The sequence below is a fragment of the Nomascus leucogenys genome, chromosome 20 (assembly GCF_006542625.1).
Source record: "Nomascus leucogenys isolate Asia chromosome 20, Asia_NLE_v1, whole genome shotgun sequence".
Taxonomy (NCBI): domain Eukaryota; kingdom Metazoa; phylum Chordata; class Mammalia; order Primates; family Hylobatidae; genus Nomascus; species Nomascus leucogenys.
The window spans coordinates 64033400-64055156 of record NC_044400.1 but is presented as its reverse complement, the minus strand read 5'-3'; the positions used below and the strand labels follow the sequence as shown (position 1 = coordinate 64055156).

The window sequence follows — 21757 nt, the reverse complement described above, 5'->3', positions numbered from 1 at the left end:
TGTGTTTTCTATTATGTGCAGATAAATGAATCCTAACTGACAAATGGCCTTTGAAGGAAATGTACATATTGCCTCTGCCAAGGAACCTTAGAAGACATTATTTTAAGGAGAAATACTATAAATACAAAAGCATGTAAATAGGAGAAAATTTCAAGGGCATATTTAGAAGAGAAGTTTGAAGTGAAGAATCTGCTCTGGAGGGTATGGAAATACATTTTGGTAAATATTATTCCATTGATATGTCAAGTGAAGCCAGTTGATTGCAGTCCTGGGAGTGAGGAGGAGCAGTTTGAACCTGATTCATTAGGTAATAAAGAGCTATTGGATGTTCTTAATCCCAGTGAGGGCATAAGAAAGCCATGTTTTGGAAGGAGTCATTTGTCAGTAATATAGTCTGGACTGGAACACGGAAGCTCTATGCTGGTGATCCTGGAGGGCTGAATCTCAAAAGTTTGAAATGACAATAGAAAGAAAAAGTTGATCTGAGAGATGTTATGCAGGTAGGGGCAGAATGAGTGGACTAATATTTGTTAGATAAATGCATGTAAACGTTGGGAGAGGAGGGAAGAGTTGGCTATATCTGCAGGTAATAAATTTCTGCTCTTATAACGTTTATAACTATTTTTGCTTCCTTGCTTACCTATCTATTATTTTCTATATTGTACACTTATTTCAAGAGAACAATTCATGCTTCAACCCTCAAAAAATTGTCATCAGACACAACTTTATACCACTTAGTTGAGTTTCCTAATCTCTTTCAATAAATAGGTAAGCACAGAACTCCAGTTGTAGCTAAAGATTCTTGAATCTATTCAGGTCAATATATTGATTAAGTAATAATAGTAATAACTCACAATTTTTAAGAGCATGGTATTTAACAGATATTACAGACTACATAGATTCTGTGTTGTCTTCATAACAATCCTATTAGATGGCAGCTGGACACAGTCAGCTTCACCTTCAATATTGTGAAATGGTTCCTTGGAAGAAGCTGTCTAGCCAGGAACTGCATTTCCCTGTATCCACATCATTTTGGTGAATGCTCATGACTGGATTTTACCAATGAATGTGAACAGGAATTTTGTTAATAGCTTCTGGGCTAAAATATTTATGAAAGTGCAAGAGATGCTCTAAACTGTCTTTCTCTGCTCAAAGAGATTCTAGGGGATCATGAAACAATTATTTGGAGACACCCAGGATCCCAGAGTCAATGCATGGAAAGAGCTATGCACGAGAGCCACCTAACACATGTAAAACTGTGACATACATGAGAAATATACATTAATTCCCTTAAGCCACTGAGATTTTTGAGCCAAGCCTGGCCTACTGTAACTAACATAGTAGGTGTTATTAACATTACCATTTATATACACAGAAATAAGACTTGGGAAGATTTGCCTAAGATACTAAGTAATAGAGCTGTGATTAGTATTTGAGATATTTGATTTCAGAGCCCATGCTCTTAACCATTGCCCAATATCATCATCTTTTTATATAAATTTGTAAAAGTGATGATACTGTTTTTATAATAAACTAGGAAGAAATTATAACCTCCTATATTTTGAGGTGTGTTGTTCATGTTCACAAAGCCCCATAGCCAACTAATAAGGTAATATGCATTACTAATGGGTAATATGCATTCTACATTAAAAATGGCATTTGCTTTAAGGAATTCAATGATCTAAGATTTAAATATTTTGTTCCAAATTTAACTGATAATTCCCCCCAAGTTTTCTCATTGGTACAATAATATGGCTTAGGGGAAAGTATGAGGGCTGAGTAGTCAGAACTGCTTGGATCAGAACATGACCTCTTCAGCCTTGAGTAAGACATGTAACCTCTCTGAGGCTTAGTTTTTCTCTCTGCAAAAGACAGGTAACATCACCAGCTTTTTAGGATAATTCTAAATATTAGAAATAATGCTGGAAATCTTAATAAATCACTCTGTATGCATAGACAGTAATTTAATTCAATCGAGAACTATGTATTTAAATGTCTACTATAATGCATGCCAGACATTGTTGAGGCTCCAAGGATACAACAATAAACAAAACAGACAAAAATCCTCACCTATTTGCATTCAATGTATTCTTTTTTTTTCCTTTCTAACAGTTCATAATAAAAGAAATCAATATTAAGGCACTTTCAATTCTGATCAAGATGGGGTAACAGGGACAAGATTTACATTCCCATCTGAAACAACAACAATCAAACAGGCAAAATATATTAGACAACAGTTTAGGAAACACTGGCCATTAGGTAAAATAGATAGTGATCTCAGAGATACCTGGAATGAATGAGATGAGCCCTACAATTGCCCAAGCAATTATGAGACAAGGAAGAATGCAAAATGAGATTGGAAAATATTTTAAATAAAAAATAAAAACACATGATATCAAAATAGCAGGATTCTACTAACGCAATATGTACACAGAAATTGAATCACTAAATATCTATGTTAGATAGCAAAAAAGATATCAAATCAATAGGCTTAACTTCTACCTTAACAATAACATTTAATTAGAAAAAGAAGAGTAAATTAAATCCCCTGTAAGCAAAAGGTAATGATATTAATCAGAGCAGAAAACAGTAAAATAGAAACAGAAAACAACAGAAAAAATAAATGAAACCAAAATGTAGTTCTTTTAAAAAAATCAGTACAATCAATAAACCTCTAGCCAGGCTGATCAGAAAAAAAAGATAGAAAATACAAATGATCAGTATCAAGAAAGAAGGGACATAACTACAAATTTTTCTGATAGTAAAGAATAATACAGAAACATTATGAAAAAAATATAACATGCATGTGAAATGAACAATTTTCATGAAAGATAAAAACAACCAAATTTTACTTAGGAAGAAATAGGTACTCTAAATAACCCTGTATCTGTTAAACACATTAAAGTTACAGTTAAAAAATTTCTCACAAGGAATGTTCTAGGCCCAGATGGTTTCGTTTTCGATTCTACCAAACATACAACGGGGAGATTATACAAATTCGAAGCAAATTCTTCCTGAAGACAAAAGAAGGAAGACTTCCACAAATATTCTATGAGCCAGCATTTCCCCAGTATCAAAGCCAGGGAAAGGCATTACAAAGAAAAAAAAAATACAGAGTAACATCTCTGATGACCATTGGTGCAAAATTTCTAAAGAAAATGCCAGCAAATCAAATCCAACAGTGTATAAAATGATAATGCATTATTATCAAGTGGGGCTTATCTCAGGAATGCAGTTAGTTTAACGTTAGAAAATCAGTGTCTGTAATTTACAATATTAACAAGCTACAAAAGTGATTATTTCAATAGATGCTGAAAAAGAATTTGACAAAACTCCAACGTGAATTCCTGACAAACACTCTCAGCAAATCAAGAATGGAAGGAAACTTCCTCAGTGTGATAAAAAGCATCTTTTAAAAACTTACAGCTAACGTAATGGTTATATTAAAAAAACTTAATACTTTCCCTCTAATATCATGATTATGAGAAGTTATCTACTCTTACCTGTTCGAATTGTATAGTGCAGATTCTAGCCAGTGCAATAAAAAAAAAAGAAATACAGTATTGAGTATGAAGAAGATATATTTATTTGAAGATGACAGAACTGTCTACGTATAAATTCCAATGAAATCTGCATAAATATCTAATAGAAATAATTGAATGCAGTGAGACTGCAGTATACAATATCAATATAAAAATAACTTCCATTAAATTGAAATTAAATATTATTTATAATAGCTTCACAAATTGAAGACTTAGTAAAGTTGTCAATTTTCTCCAAATTGATTTATAGAGTCAATAAAATCCAAACCAAACTCACAGCGGGCATTGTTTATTTGGTAGAAATCAACAATCTGATTTGAAATTAATGTGGAAATCCAATGAATCTAGACTAGCCAGGGAAATTTTAAAAGAAAAAAAAGAACAAAGTTGGAGGAATAACAATGCCAGATTTCGAGATTGATTATAAAGCTACAATTATTAATATAGTGTGTGTCATTGGTGTAATAAAAGACAAGTTAATCAATGGAATAGAAATGGACCCATGAATATGTAGAATATTGATTTTTAATAATGCTATAGGCTAAGCAATGGAGGAAAATATCATATTTTTAGAAAATTGTGCTGAAAAATTAGGTATTCAAATGAAAATTATTTAATTCATACCTCACACCATGTACAAAAATTACCTCAAAATGCATCATAGATCTAAATATAAAATGATACAACTTCTAGAAAACAAGGAAAAAAATCTTAGTACTCTTGGATTAGGCAAAGGTTTTCTAGATATGAGACCAAAAACATAATCCATAAAAAAATTAAGTGGGACTTTATTAAATTTGAAAATTCTGGTCTTTTAAAGCCACTGACAGGAAAATATAGTTATATAGCTAATATGGGGGAGGGAGTGGTATGGATTGAATGTTTGTGTCCTCTCTAAAATTCCTGTTAAAACTAAATTTCCAATGCAGCAGCATTAAGAGGTGTGGCCTTTAAGAGATAACTTGGCCATGTTGGCTCTGCCTTCATCAATAAATTCCTGCCTTAGAAAAGTTCTGAGAGGGTGAGTTTACCTCTACTGCCCCTTCCACCTTGGGAGGACACAGTATTTATTCCTCCGGAGCATGCAGGAACAGGGCACCATCTTGGAAGCAGAAAACAGCCCTTACCAGACACTGAACCTGCAGACACCTTGATCTTAGACTTTTCAACCTCTAGAACTGTGAGCAATATATTTATGCTATTTATAAATTACCCAGTCTGAGGTGTTTTGTTATAGCATCACAAATGAACTAAGACAGGAAGAGGAGAAAACTTGTACTTAGAATATGTGAAGTGCTCTCAAAACTGAATAATAAGAAAATAAACAACCTATTTAAAGAATGGACAAGAGTTTGAGCAGACACTTCCACCAACAAAGATATACAAAGGGCAAATAAGCACAAAGAAAGATACTCCATATATTAGTCATGAAGAAAATGCAAATTCAACCATAATTTACTGTTACACTCCTCGTAAACTGACTAAATTAACATTCTGATCATACCAAGTATGGTGAGGAGGTTGGAGTGACAGGAATGCTCACAAGTGCTAGTGGTAAAGTAGTCTATCTGTCTTCTAAAAAGTTAAACATGCACCTACAATATGACCCATTTATCTTACTCCTAGGGATTTACTCAAGAGAACAGAAAGCATATAGGCATACAAAGGCTTGTCCACAAATATTCATAACAGCATTATTCATAATAGCCCCAAAGTGGAACCACCCAAATGCCCAGCAAAAAGTGAGTGGATGGCCCGGTATGGTGGCTCATGCCTGTAAACCCAGCACTTTGGGAGGCTGAGGCGGGCGGATTACTTGAGGTCAGGAGTTCGAAACCAGCCTTGCCAACATGGCAAAACCCCGTCTCCACTAAAAATATAAAAATTAGCCGGGAGTAGTGGCAGGGGCCTCTAATCCCAGCTACTTGAGAGGCTGAGGCAAGAGAATCGCTTGAACCTGGGAGGTGGAGGTTGTAGTGAGCTGAGATCACGCCATTGCACTCCAGTCTGGGGGACAGAGCTACACTCCATCTCAAAAAAAAAAGAAGTAAGTGGATGGATAAGCAAACTGTTGTACATCTCTATAATGGTATACTATTTAGCATTAAAGAGGAATGAAATATTGATGTGCACAGCAAAACATCTCAAAATAATTATATATAAGAAGCTAGATAAAAGGGTACACATTGTGTGATCCTATTTATGTAAAATTGTCAAAAAAAAAAAAAAAAACCACAACACCTCATGTAGAAAACAGACCCATGTTTTCCTGGAGAAGGTGGTGAAGAGGACCAGGAGAGACAACAGAAAGTTCCAGGGATGGTAGATGTATATGTTCACTACTTTGATTAGAATTATTTTACGAGTATATACATATACCAAAACTTAGATACTTTTAAGTATGTACAATTTGTTGTATGTCGAGTATAGCTTACTTTAAAAATGTAAAACTATAAGACAAAAAGAATTATCATTTAGAATTTTTTACCAAATCAAAATATTTTGCAGATGCATCGAATTCTCTGCTTCCTATCATTTAGTCAACCATTTGCAGAGGCCTGGAGATAGTTTTGGCATGGAAGAGCTAGTGTCTTTTCATTTAGCATGGCTAAAATTTAACTTAAAAATTGTGAGGATACTAACAGATTAGATGTTAAATGCTTATTTGCTGATACCATCTTCAACATTGACATTCAAAGCATTGTGCTCCTTAAAGATTAGTTCACCGCTGGCCATCGGTAGCCACTTTTATTTAATTATATTTATAAAATTTAAATGAATCAATGCTCATGCCTAAGAAAATTGTACCCAGGAGTACAGAATGAAAAATGAAAGTCCTACTGCTCATTTCTCATTTCTAAATACTTCTTCATGATTAACAATGAGAGCAAGGTTGACAAAGATGATGAACTGCCATTTCTAATCCTTCCTGGCAATTGCATTCACTTATTTGCTTTTGTGAACAGGAAAGTACTTGGAGAGAAATTATACAATGATTCATAGTTCTGGGGAAGGCTGCTGATATTTTGATGAGGCCACCTCAGTGCCCTCAGGAAATCAAAGTGTCCTATCACTCTGTATCCATTATCATTACAAAGCTGGTCTGCTTTTAAACCATCTTGATTTCCAGGTAGTAAATGATTTTTTAAATAAAAGGTATTTCTAAAAGTATTCCTTTTCCTTTTTCTTCATCAAAAAAGTATTATTTTTATTTTAGGAAAGAACAACTGGAGAGAAAGAGAGAAAGGCTTCTTGCATCCCCATTTTATTTGCTTTTAATCATTGCCTTTACCCCAGGCTTCTTGGTAATGTGATGGTGTTAACTAGCAGTCCTTATCTCTGGGGCAATGATCACAAAAGGAAAGTTTAGTAATAGTGTCAGGGAACCACAAGTTTCAGACTTTAGTAGCCTTCCGTGAATATTGTTTAGCTCTATCTAACACTTTCTGCAACTTGACAGCCATAGTTTCCTGAGTCTGAGTCTTCAGTAGCCAAAAAGAAGTACCCATACCTGGCAAAGTTTCTGTTAGGCATAGGTATGCAGATTCTTTCTTTACCTATAGGCTAGATAGGCTATGGAAATGGATATGCAAATAAAGGACAGCTTTACAGAAACTATCTAAATTTTTCTCTTATATCCAAAGATCTGTTATCCTAGGGTAGTTGGAGTCCTAATTTCTAAAATTTTCAGAAAAGAACTCAACAAGCAAAGATAGATTAGGGAGATAACTAGTATCTACTGAGTCCACACTATATGCTCACACAGAGACTTTATATTTGTAAATCTTATATATCAAGGCCATGTTAGTCTGGAAAAAAATAAAGTGGGGTCAAGACAAGAACTAGCAACAGCATATCTGCCTCTGCCCTCACTGTCTCTTGTAGGATCTCTATACTATCTTCTTTAAACATGATTTGCTAGCAGTTCTGGGAGTCCTCTGGTATAGCTCAAAGATGCTCACAAACAGCATCCTCTCAGTACCTTGAAGCATCTGCCAATTCCTTTCTCCTGGCTTATCTGTCTTTGATCTATGACAGCTATCAGACCTGCTGAAAGTCATAAAACAGCTAAACTACCTCCACTCTGCCAATAGCCCTAGGGATGTTGCACTCACAGGTACATTTATTTAAAACTTCTCCCTGTAAAGAGTTGATGTACATGCATGTTAAATCAACCTATAGCTACAGCTTTGAACAGCTATGGCTCTCTAATCAGGAATTAAAACTATTTTGTTGTCGTTGTTGTTGTTGCTGAGACAGGGTGAAGTGCAGGCTGGAGTGCAGTAGCATGATCATGGCTCACTGCAGCCTTGACCTTCTGGGCTCAAGTGATCCTCCTGCCTCAGCCTCCTGAGTAGCGAGGACTATAGGTCTGCACCACCATGCCCAGCTAATTTTTTATTTTGTGCAGAGACGGGGTCTTTCTATGATGCCTAGGCTGGTTTGGAGCTCCTGGGCTCAAGCAACCCTCCTGCCTCAGCCTCCCAAAGTGCTGAGATTACAGGTGTGTAATCTCACCACACCCAGGCTGAATTAAAACTCTAGAGATGGTTCCTTAAGCACTTAATAGTGTTATCAGAAGCTGTGCCAGAGGGTTTACTGGCAAAAATAGATACTAGAAATAAGTTTTAATTGAGTAAATGAGGTTCTAATGCTACCAAATTCAGTCACAGTCTTGGAAATTCTTTATTTGGTTTTGTTTGGGTTTCATATATATGTAGCTATACTTTATATTTGCGTGTGTGTGTGTGTGTGTGTGTGTGTGTGTGTGTGTGTGTGTGTGTGTTTTATGGTGCAGCCTTCTCCTTAGGCTTCTGATAGGAGAACTTGGGCCTGAACAGAAGGACATCAGAATGGTTCGTCCCAAGTAGTACTCAAACACTCTCAGCCTTTGGTCCTGATTTTCCGTATTCACAATCTTTTGTGCAATCTCTACTTTGTGTTACCCTAACAGAGTTATTTCCCATAAGAATCTCTGTTCTCTTAAGCTTTAGACCTCTGTTAGGCCCATTCTATAATGCCCGCACATGTTCATACCAAAGAAGAACACTCCTATTTCTGTGGAAAGACAAATTAAACTTCTATCTATCAGAGCCTAAGTAAATAGAAGTTCAAAAAGCAGAGTTTTTATTGGAAAAGAAGGAATCTCGAGATTAAAGTGCATTCAAGGAAACACCAAATTATATTTAGTAGAGCTTTACCACAGAGATTTATTTTTGGAAATTGTTCTGATAGTCAAAGTAGATTCCCCATTCACAGAGTTCTATGTGGAAATACTTAAAATTATAGGTTAAACATGGTAGATCTTTCATTAGCATCAATTTTACCAAGCTATTTTTGCCAGGATAAAGGGAACTATTTTTATGTAAGTAAAAATAGTATACTACTGAATGATAAACATAATTTGCTTGGGTTTCTAACAGAAGTCTTTGAAGAAATGTTGTTTTCTTGGTTAGCCATTTAGTGTAAGGCCCCAGACTTTTCTGGAAAATTTAGGTAAGCACTAAAAAGGAATATTTGGGATTGCCAGCAAACATAAAAGCACTGTATCTAAATATGAATCTTCTATATTTTCATTTTAACCATGATCCCTGCAATTTGAAGTGAGGTAAGAGGAAGAGAAGGAAAGATCATCAGTTTTAAAGAACAAAGAGGCCAAAAACAAGCAATATCATAATAAATGTAGCATAGAATTATAGAGAAACCTGAATTGAATTGCATTGTGATTGCTTAGTATTATATCACAGTCATATGTATTTTAAGATGAATTGCTGGGGTTTTATTTAACATGTAGGAAATAAAACAGTGGAAAATAATTTTAAACATATTTATAACATATATGATAATACACCTGCTTTTAATAAGCAGCTGAATTACATTTTTGTATGTAAAAGGTAATTTTCCTCTCTTATAGATATAGAAGTTTGATTTGTATTCTAATTTTTCTTTAACTCCTTGTATTAGATGAATCCTATATCTCCAAGTACTATATTTAGTCAAGTAGATTTCCTTTTTAAGTGAAAAATGGGTTTTGAGATAGAAAAAAGCTTTGCCTTAATATGCCAATTATACAGCTCTTTTTAACTCTAACTTGCAGTCTGAGAGATGGTAAGATTTTTGAGTTCAGTTGCTCTCAACAACTGAGATATCGACTGACTCAAGTTTGAGTTACAAATAAACCTACATAAAAACTTTCATTTTCTCTATTGATTCTTTTCAAAAACTTCTAATTATGCTTTCAGGTGGTTAAATGGCGAAATCTAACTGCATCTATGACAAAGTGAGCTATATTTAAACTGTGGGATAAAGGAGAAAACGAGTACTAGCCAGTAGGCAACTGTCAACAATACTTTCCTAAAACAACTGTTAACAAGCTGCTAGACAAATGTCAACCTAGATGAGCTCAATAAAAGTAGATCCTGCAGAATGAGAGGGAGTCCCTGTGTTGGCAGAGAGGAGCCTGTCTTTGTTAGAGACAGAGTACTAAAACTGTGCTGATCTTGGGTAGCTGTACCCAAGAATTCACCCTTTCACTGGACAGCTTCCAAGTTATCGTACTTTATAAAATAATTGGCATTATCATGTTTCCATATACTAAGTCAATATAAGTGCATTTTCAGAACAGCAATGGGATCAGATTTCACTCAGAATCCTTCTGTCAGAAGAATCCAGAACTCACAAAATCCTATTGTTCCAATTAAGAACATGGATTTGGGAACACCTGGATTCAAATCCTGCCCTTTTTAGCTTGGTGACCTTGGCCAAGTCACCAAGTGATCCTTTATTTGTAGAATAGGAATACTCATAGTTAGCTCCATGTTGCCCGGGAAGAATAAATGTAGCGACGTGTGTGTGAGGTCTTAGTAGAGCACATGGACTCAGCACTTGCTCAGCTCATGGTATCTCTCACCAGCCTCCAAGACACAAGGAGCCAGCTGACATTTCTATAAATACTTGTCTCAGCTCTTGGGCAAGTGGGAACTTGGGTTCTACAAACTCTAATCATTGAATCAATATGATTTCACTTAGCATATTGTTCTTTAAATAAAGTTCTTTAACTTTCCTGGCAACCAACATCTACTGAGCACTTACCATGTACTAGGCTCTATTCTGATGTTGTTTTGTTTTGTTTTGAGACAGAGTCTCACTCTGTTGCCCAGGCTGCAGTGCAGTGGCATGATCTTGGCTCACTGCAACCTCTGCCTCCCGGGTTCAAGCAATTCTCCTGCCTCAGCCTCCCGAGTAGCTGGGATTATAGGTGTGCGCCACCATGCCTGGATGGCTGATTTTTGTATTTTTAGTAGAGAAGGGGTTTCACCACATTGGCCAGTCTGGTCTCAAACACCTGACCTCAAGCAATCCACCTGCCTTGACCTCTCAAAGTGCTGGGATTACAGGCATGAGCCACCGTGCCTGGCCTATTCTGAATGTTTTAACTGAATTAATTCATTTAATACTAGTATGAACTGTGTGAGATAGAAAGTAACCTTATTTTACAGAGAAAAATAAAATTATGATATAGGATTGCCTTGTATTGAAAAATTAGTGGGAGGAAGAGATGGGATTGAAATGAAAATAATCTAACACATAAACTTGTGTCTTTATTGCTACTTTATTGCCTCTCCTGCTGAGATGTAATGTCCCTAAGGAAAGGATGACTTTGAATGTGGTTTTGATGCCCTCCCAGCACTCAACATGTTGTCCTGGCAAAGCATGCATGTTGATCTTTAGGGATCTCCCAATTTATTTGAGGAGATTCAATGTGCAAGGATGGTAAAACATAATCACATTTATAAAGCCCCTACTCTGGTCCAAGTATTGGATTCGGTGGATTATTGGCCTCATTTTATCTTCAAACTGACATTGAACCATAGGTGTGCTTACCCTTATCTATAAGTCAATCAGGCTTCCCAGGTATCATACAGACCCCACTTTGGTATGTTTAAACAGAAATGGAATTCATTAAAGGCAGTTCTGAGAATTTCTAAGTGAGCTGGTGCATCATACTCGGATGATTCTTGGTCAAGTTCGGTGCCCAACCACATCCCCAGGACTGCATGCGGAAGCAGCACTACAGCTCAGTATGGCTAACGCTGAACATTGAAATCACCGACACTGTTCTCCCTGGCACCTGCTGGCTTTACCACAACCCTTGCCAGGAAATAGATTCTGTTTCCTTACTTCCAAATTGAAGTTTTCCAAGAGTGCATCTGATCGATGGAGGCTTAGGTCAAACATCTGCCTTAACTGCAAGGGAGGCTGAAAAAAGTGTGTGAATTTAAATTCAGAGAAGCAAGACTTGTAAACTAAGGGAATTTCCTGATTACAGGACAGGTATTAAAAAGTGCTAGGTTTGGGGGAAAAAAACCACTTCGTAAATATCCACTATACTTCCATTTTACAGATGAGAAGACTAAAGCTCATAGGTTAGATCATTGAGTCCACATCACATGAGTAGTAAGCAGAAGACTGAGCATATAGAGGCAGACCTGTCTTCCCACACAAAGAAATAACAAAACGATGAGAGGTTTCAACAGTCAATAGCACAGCAGTTGAGGGGAGGAAGGCTGTCTTCTGGGTGCGGTGATCACAAAAGGCCCAAGGAAAGTAACATCATTTGGACAGCTCCCTAGAATCCTCATCTCAAGGCTGTAAGAAAAATCTTAGGAATGATTTAGTACACATTCTTCATTCCACAGAAGAGGAAACTGAGACTTGTAGAAAAGAATTGCTCTGCCCAAGGTCATAGCCTCTTCGTGGCAAGTAGCTGAAAACCCAAGCCTGTGACAGTAGGTCCAGTGCTCTCTGCAGCAAGCCATGGACCCCACCTGCTAAATCACATCTCTGGCAGAACTGTTGGGCAGACTTTCTTTGAATTGATACACAGAATAGGAGAGAAAGTCACGGGCTTCAGTCAAAGCAAAAAAGAAAAGCTTTTATTCTGTATGTGGTTTCTCAGAATACTTCTCGCCCAGCTGCGCCCAAGTAGGTAAAAGGATCTTGCTTATGATAAGGTGCCTTTCTTATCTCTGCACACCCCACTCCTTTCCTGCTAATACCAAGTATAGAAGGCAATGAAAGAAAAGGTCACCTGCCTTCCTCCTAATGGGACACTGATGCTTTTAAGTGCTCACGTGATCTGTCCCAGAAAATGTCAAATTGTGGCCTTATAACTCTTAGTTGGTGGTTAGTTGAGTGGCTCTGTTGTCTAGACAAAGGATCCACTCAATTTTTGCCTCTCATTTGAACACCCACAGTTAAAAGAACTTGGGAAGAAAATAATGGAAAAGTTGACCTCTCAGTTTTCTGGAAAAGGTGACCATATAAATGTGTCTTTCCTGGCTGTAGGCTTTATAAAACTTCTGAGAAGAAGCATGATACTTTAGATAAAAACAAGGGCTTGGTAGTTAGACTGTCCTGTGGTTGAAATTTAGCTCTATCCTTGCTGGTGTGTGATCTTGCACAAAAGACTTAAACTTCCTGAGACTCAGTTTGTATGCAAAATGAGAAAGACAAATTTGTAGGGGATTAGAAATAATGCAGATTCTTGACATTTATTAGGGACTTGTTATACATGAAGGATTATTAGTTTCACTCTTTATTTCATTAACTACTTTGACTTAAGCTGGTCTCTTTGATGAACTTTCATTGACTCTGGTACTTGATATTTGTATAATATTACTTTCAAAAATGCATTAGTAGGCTGGGTGTAGTGGCTCATGCCTATAATGTCAGCACTTAGGGAGGCCGAGGTGGGAAGATCACCTGAGGTCAGGAGCTCAGCTCAAGACCAGCCTGGCCAACATGGTGAAACCCCATTTCTACTAAAAATACAAAAATTAGCCAGGCGTGGTGGTGCGCACCTGTAATCCCAGCTACTTGGGAGGCTGAGGCAGGAGAATCACTTGAGCCCGTGGAGGTTGCGGTGGACTGAGATCGCACCATTGCACTCCAGCCCCTGGGTGACAGAGCGAGACTGTCTCAAAAAAAAAAAAAAAAAAAAAAAAAGAAAAAAAAAGCATTAGCAATATGTTAACTCATATTATTTTCAGCAAGCTTTTTAAAATATGATTTTGTTACTTTTTTTTACAGATAAGGACACTGCATTGATGAGTCCTTAAGTAACTTGTGACCAAGATGGCCTTAATGTCTCCCTCAGCTTAACTAAGGTTTAGATAGATTTCTTTTTGACTCTAGGCCACCGGCTTCTTTTTTCTTAGATAATTTACTTAAAAAAAAAAAAAACTCTGCAATTGTAAATTATTTCTCTACAATCTAGAGTTGTCTTTCTCAAGGATTTGGGACTAGTTTCTTTGAAATCATAGAAGAAAATAAGATGCCTATCTTCCTATCTTTGGGAGGGTAGAGGATCCTTAGACAAGTGACAGCCAATACAAATGGCCTAATCACATCGGCCAACTACAGTAGTCCTCTCTTATCCTTATCTGTGAGGGATATGGATAATTCATTTCAGTAAATGCCTGAAACCACAGATAGTTCTGACCCCTATGTCTACTACACACAAATTTCTTTTTCCTTCACAATTTCGTGAAGATTCATTCTTACCCTAGATTTTAGCAACCTCAGCATATGATTTTTTTTCCTTAACTAGACAACTTTCACCTTTTCACCCAAAGGAAATACTTTATGGCTTCTCATTGGAATATTCAAATTGCCAGTATCACTACTCTTGTGCTTTGGGGCCATGATTAAGTAAAATAAGAGTTACTTGAACGCAAGCGCTGCAATACTTCACAGTTCATGTGATGACTGAGAAGACTACTAAGTGACAAAGGGAGGATTCATGTCCCAAGCAGGAAAGAGTGGGCCAGGGTAAGATTTCAGCATGCTACACAGAACGCCATGCAGTTTATGACTTATAAATTGTTTATGTCTGGGATTTTCCTTTAATATTTTAGATGGCAGTTGACCACAGATAAATGAAACTACAGAAAGGGAAACCCCAAGTAAGGGAGGGCTATGGTATCCCTCTACCATCTTCCAGTACTTTTCCATTAGCTCATCCCAGAGTTTAACACTCCCATTTGTTTTTTTTTTTAGAGTTGCATTCATCCTTTCTCTTTCCCATTGCAATAATCTTGACCTCTATAGAAATAGTCCCGAATAAATAATAAACCTTTCTTGCCTGTCTAACTTGTCTGAGGCAATTTCTTTTACACTGGCCCAAAGTCACTGAATTAGACAAGGTAAAGCTAAGATTTTTAGTCAAGTCATTTGTGTTTTTCTCATATGGACTTAAGTTGGGCTTTAAGACCAAGACTGCAGACCAAATTTTTATTCTAAGAAAGGCATTATCCTGCAATCACAATCTAACTAAAACAGCCTTTGTTTTCTCCTCTGAAAAGTGAGAAAGCTGGACTAGATTCCTGTCTCACAGTTGGATCTGGGAGATCCTTCGCAAGCCTTGATGGACTAGGGAAGAGGGGACCAAAAGAGGCCTGAGTGGGGGCTCCACAATCATGCATGCTTAATAAATAAATAATATAAATTGGGGCCATATGTTGACCTCGTCAAGAAGGGTGGATGCTGCTACAAGTGAAAAAATGGAAAATCACTGGATTCTAACATTTATATGGCCTGTTCTAGCTCTATTTATTTTTTATTTTTATTTTTGAGATGGAGGTTTCACTCTTACTGCCCAGGCTGGAGTGCAATGACGCAATCTTGGGTCACTGCAACCTCCGCCTCCCAGGTTCAACAAATTTTTCTGCCTTAGCCACCCAAGTAGCTGGGATTATAGGCATGTGCCACCATGCCCAGCTAGTTTTTTGTATTTAGTATAGACAGGGTTTCACCATGTTGCTCAGGCTGGTCTCGAACTCCTGACCTTGTGTGATCCACCCACCTTGGCCTCCCAAAGTGCTGGGATTATAGGCATGGGCCACCATGCCCGGCCCTGTTCTAGTAACACTAGCTCCTTCCTAGGACATCAAAACATATCCAGCACGCCTGTCTTTTCCTCAGAGCCTGCTTTCAAAGTTTTATCTATCTCACATGTTTATCTAATACTGTTGCTGATAAGCAGATATTCAGTGAGTAGGTACTCCTCAGACACTATCTATTTACATTTTCATTAAACAGGATCTACTTTGGAGATAATTTCCAAGTCAAAAAGAAGAAAATCACTTAATTGGCAGGAATCCCAGATCCCTGAACTAGGACGACAGGTGCAATTGGCTTATTCACTCAAGAGTCATTGAATGCCTACTATATATAGGATTCAAATCCCTACATTGCGTAGGGATTTCAATATAGAGTTAAAAAAATGTGGCCCATGGAGAATACAGTCTAGTAAAAGAGATTTACTATATACTCAAGCATTCTCAAAATTCTAAGTTTAAGGAAGAAGAATTGCTGATTTAGCTTTTTGGAGTTTTAATTCAATAAGAAGACTTTAAACACAAACTATGCTCAAGGTATCTTACCAAATCATATATTATAGGGAATCGGAGATGAGATTCACAGAAGCAGGAAAGATTGTTTACCTTTATATCTCTTCTCTCCTTCAACTATCTGCTTCACACCTAACTTGTTCATAGTAGGGCTCAAAACATGGCTATTTAATGCATAAGTAAATGTTTAATAACTACTTCCTGCATTAAAATTATACTACATTTGGCAAGGCACAGTGGCTCATGCCTGTAATCGCGGCACTTTGGGAGGCCAAGGTGGGCAGGTTACCTGAGGTCAGGAGTTTGAGACCAGCCTGGCCAGCATGATAAAACCCCGTCTCTACTAAAAAAAAAACATATATATATATATATATATATAAATTAGCCAGGCGTGGTGGTGGATGCTTGTAATCCCAGCTTCTTGGGAGGCTGAGGTAGGAGAATGGCTTGAACCCAGGAGGCGGAGGTTGCAGTGAGCTGAGATCACACCATTGCACTCCAGGCTGGGCAACAGAGCAAGACTGTCTCAAAAAAAAAAAAAAAAAAAAATATATATATATATATATATATATTTATATAATATTACATTTAAAAAGAAAACTTTAAACAAAGTTTGCAATAATTTATCCCCCATGTTTTACAGGTTATTATACTTTTCCAAATTAAATTCAGGATTCAACTGCTAATCTTAGCTTGAGCAAGACTAATCTATTAGCATGCCCCAGGCAGGTTTATCAAAAACATCTTTTCACTATTAAAGCCTCAACCTACTTCAGCTACAAATCCCTGCAGACTTCCTTAGCATAAGATACTATCATTTCTATCTTCATTACAACACAGTTTAATTATCTGCCTTAGAAATAAGGTTCCTCCTCTTAATGAAAGTGGTTAGTCTGGGGGCTCCAAAGGGCATAAGGCACTTTCAAAGCTTAATTCTGATTATATATGCAATTATAAGTTAGAAAATATGCTTGAAAGTCAATGAAAGTTCTTTCATCTATTTCTCCAGTTAGAAAACATAAACATTGATTGCAACGAAGATTTTGTTGTTGATATTTTACTTGTCTAGAGCATTGCTTTTCAAATCTGAAGATGGCGCTTCCAGGTGTCACTTAGTGTCATCTGATGTCAGTTCCATCATTGCTACTGGGGTTCACATGAAGGTAGTGGATTCGCAGACCTCAGTTTATTCCCAGGTATAGTAACCGTGTGTCCAGGATAGTTATTTAAGTCCCATGAGTTGAACTTTCTCATCTGGAGTCCTACTTTTTGGGGATGATATTTAAGGAAATAATAGGCATGTGATTGGTGAGAATGTTAGCTAGTAATTATATTACTTCACTTACTTTTCCCTTCCAAAACTGCCTATTCTAAATGTTTGCTTCTTCTTGTCCTGTCCTCAACTGTATTTCTAACATCCCATTCTCATCTGAGGACCATATTTCCTGTGTCACTGAGAAAAGGAGTCACCAGAGAACTCCTTCTAGTTTTGTCTTCCAACACCAAACTTTTTTTTTTCTTTTTTTTTTGAGACAGGGTCTCATTCATTTCTCAGGCTGCACTGCAAGTGGCATGATCTCAGCTCACTGCAGCCTCGACCTCTTGGGTTCAGGTGGTTCTCCCACCTCATCCTACTGAGTAGCTGGGACCACGGGTTGCGCCACCATGCCCGGCTAATTTTTTTATTTTTAGCAGAGTTTTGGTTTTGCCATGTTGCCCAGGCTGGTCTCAACATCCTGGACTCAAGCAATCCACCTGCCTTGGCCTCCCAAAGTGCTGCAATTACAGGCGTGAGCCACCACGTCCAGCAAACATCTATATTTTCTATTATCTTTCCTTCTCCTTTTTCATCTTTAAGGAATTTGGATCCCATATTCTAAGACTCATTTCTCAGCCTAGGCTTTTGCCCATCTCATTTGACCTTCTTCCAGACCTTCTCCATCATTTTTTTCTTGCTTCTTTTAGTGAAACCTTGCACTTTCTGCTCACTCTGGTTCATTTCCCTCAACTTCAAACATTGAGATCATAGTAGCCAGATTCAGTTCACAAAGCATCCTTCATATAAATTTTTGCTAAGGAAATAACAGAGATGTGTACAAAGATTTTTGATCAAGGATAGCCATTGTGGAAATATAGTAGCAAGCATTGGAAAATGCCCCAGTGGTCAACAATATAGGTTAGCTAAATAAATTAGGGCAATATTGGTTAGCTAAATAAGATGGGGTGTTTTAGAAAAATAGAAAATGTTATGGGAAATTCTTTAGTCATGGGTAAATATGTCAAGCTGGTACTAAGAATCATATAAATGTGTGTGTTGTCTGCAGGCAGGCACATGTGGGTGTATGCATTGAAAAAGGCATGCAGGCTATTTCTGGCTTGTGAGATACAGGCTAACTTTGATTTTCTTTGAGTTTCCTTGTATTCTCTAAACTTCACATAAAAAAACTTATTTTCTTTCTATAATAGGTGAGAAAACAATGTTTTTTTAAAAATGCTTCTTTGCCCTTGTGTCCTTTCAAATGTCAACTCATTTATTTCTTTCTCTTAGCTATCTTTCTCCTTAAAGTATAGTTTACATCAGCTACCTCCTTCCACTTCTTTCCTGATTATTTACTTTTCAATCTAATGCCAGTTGATTGAGCCCCCATCATGGGTCATGCACTGTGCAAAGCACAGAGCAAGTCACTGAGGATACAAGGATGGTGGTGGCTGAAAAAATAATTTTTTTCCATCAAGAGCTTTAACAGGCTGCTAAGAAACCAATTACTCTCTCCGTTGAATCTATCCCAAGAAATAAGTCCACAAAGACCACAAATATACCACAATGTTTATGATAATACCAGTTTAATAAGTACCTAAGAATGTAATTACTCAAACTCTCATAAATCTCACTTCTGCATCATTCCAAAATCCATAAACAAACACAAAAATGCTCTTAAAGTAATTCCAGATTAATAACATGAATCAAGTTTCCAGTACTAGAGTTTATGACCAGAATCCTAATAATAGTTTTTCATTGATGTTGCTTATAAATAAGAAAAAAGATTGATTTATAGTAATAACATAGATATAAATATCTGTATCCCTAGAGTTCTGCTTTGCAAATATTAAAGAATTTTTTTATGGTGAGAAACCAATATACATTTATTAGATAATACTTGCCAATAAGTAAAAAGTAAATAAAATAAGAATCACACATATATATGAATATAAATTAATCATTTTGGAATGGAATTTACAGCTTCAATTTTTACAGATAGTTTCTTTCTTTCTTTCATTATTTGGGTTAAACAAAGGAAGAAGAAACTATTGTTGGCAAGTTGCAATGGCTTCTTTCCTCTAATGTTTATATATGTGTGTGTGTATGTGTATTTGTGTGTGTATATATATAGTATATTTGTGTATATATGTGTATATTTAGTGTATTTGTGTATATAGTATAGTGTATTTGTGTATATATATTTGTGTATATGTGTACATTTAGTATATATATTTGTATATACATACAGACATATATATATATAAATCTTATCCTTATGTAGTGAATATAATACTATGTGAATACACTGTGATTATGAAGTGATTATATAGTAACATTCTAATCTCCTGGTTATGAAAAAAATATTTAAAGGTTTATACTGAAAGGAGAGGATGTGTTAATCTGTTTTAAGTTTAGGCTACAAGCAGAAGATGACTTCTCCCAACCAAAAGCAACATTCTTGCTAACTTTAGTATATATTAGGTTTCAAACACTGAGAACAGAACTTGGAACAACATGGACATTTACAGGGCAATCACACTAAAACCTGCTGCAATAGAGGCACCTCAGATGGACACTTAACCAGCCTTACAGGTCAGGAATATCCTTCTGAAGGAAATAGCATAAAGACATTTAAGCTGAGTCTTACAGTATTAGCTAGTCTAAGAGGAAACCAATATAGGCTGACAAGTTTTTTCTCCCAGTTAATATCATTTGATTAAGTGTCCTTGATTTGATTAAGTGTCCATGCTTGGCTCCAAACATGGAAACAGGGAAGCTAAAATATAGCCATTCTCTAGACATTAAAGCTGCAGCTTCTCTTAAGGCTGATTCTCAGTGATATTTTAGCTCTTGATCACATTACTTTACCTGGTTTGATCATCACTAAGATTCCATTATAGGTGGGAGTATCACATGGATTGCACTGACTTTCAGGATCTTTGGATTCTCATCTATACATGCATGCATGTATCCATCCATCCATCCAAACCATATGTACTCATATGCTGAAAGGGGTCATGGTTGATACCATGGTATAATGAGCTGTGAAGCTTCTCCATTTAGGGAGTTTTTCATCTAATAAATAGGGCTAAGTCGAGTGTATGTGGCAGGTACAAGCAGAATCTGCAGAAATTCTGAAAGTCCATGTAATCGAAGCAGTCTCCTCTTTGACAATAAGGCAGTTTTTCTTCTGACCTCACTGCATTCATTACATACCATTACTACAGATACTGTAATTCTTTCCTTTGGGCCTTTAACATTCTCTGTGGGAACATTATTTATCAAAGAGTAAAATTTTGAAACTTAATAAAACAAACATAGAAGAGATTCATGACTAACACTGGTACAATAGTGCCCTTGGGTCAAACATTTGCTTTACTAAAATGCCAAACAGTCTCCAGTTTCTACCAATAAAACATGACTTCATTTGCTTTCAGCACTGTTGGAATGCCTCTACTGTAGCCTTTAGTCAGAGGAGATATAATTATGACTATAGCTTCACTGATATTGGATGTTATAAGTGGACATTCAGACCAATTAGAAAGAGGAATGTCTGGGAAAGAACAGTCAAGGGAAGGAAGACTGTTGGCCTTGCAACAGGAGACCTAGCCAAGGGTATTTGACACATTAGATGCAGGATGCCTAGTGAAATACCTTGAGAAACAATATTGAAGCTGTGAATTGGAAGGAAACATTTCAGCAGAAGCAATTTGAATGATGCAAACGATCATGTCATTTTCTTGCTCAAAACAACCCAGTGATTCCTCTTTGGAATTAGAATGGGTCTCTTCAGGGGGACTGACAGCATCCTTGCAGTCCAGACCATACATTTTCTTTTTCCTTACTTTAACCTTTAAGGCTTTGCAGGCTCTCGTTCTAGCCTACCTAGCCTACCCTTCCTTCCCTTCCTTCCTTTCCCTTCCTTCCTTCCTTCCTTCCTTCCTTCCTTCCTTCCTTCCTTCCTTCCTTCCTTCCTTCCCACCTTCCTTCCTTTCCTTTTTTCCCTCCCTCCCTCCCCCTGTCCTTTCCTTTCCTTTCCTTTCCTTTCCTTTCCTTTCCTTTCCTTTCCTTTCCTTTCCTTTCCTTTCCCTCTAATAATACATTTAAGGGGTACAAGTACAGTTTCGTTACATGGATATATTGTGTAGTGGTGAAGCATGGGCTTTCCATGTAGCCATCACATGAATGGTGTACATTGTACCCATTAAGTAATTTTCTCATCTCCCAACCCGCTCCACCCTTCCAGCCTCACATCCTTCCAAGTCTCCAGTGTCTATTATTCCATTTTCCATGTCCGTGTGTACACATTATTTTCAATTTCATCTATCCCATATTATCTTCTTAAAGTGTTTTAAAAAATTATTTTAAATTGTTAAAATAGTATATATAGTATATATTTATCATATGTAACATGATGTTTTGAAATACGTATGCATCATGGAATGGTTCAATAGAGATAATTGACACATGCATGCTCTCATTTTTTGTACTGAGAACATTTAAAATCTACTCAGCAATTTTCAAAAATATGTTATTAACTT

The 21757-nt window shown here is 36.8% G+C and overlaps 1 protein-coding gene across 8 annotated transcripts in view; it reads right to left on the bottom strand.

Moving 5' to 3' along the window:
• KCNIP4 (potassium voltage-gated channel interacting protein 4) overlaps positions 1–21757 on the bottom strand; it is a 1193209-nt gene that overhangs the window by 409989 nt on the left and 761463 nt on the right. The gene's annotated exons all lie outside the window — the stretch shown is intronic.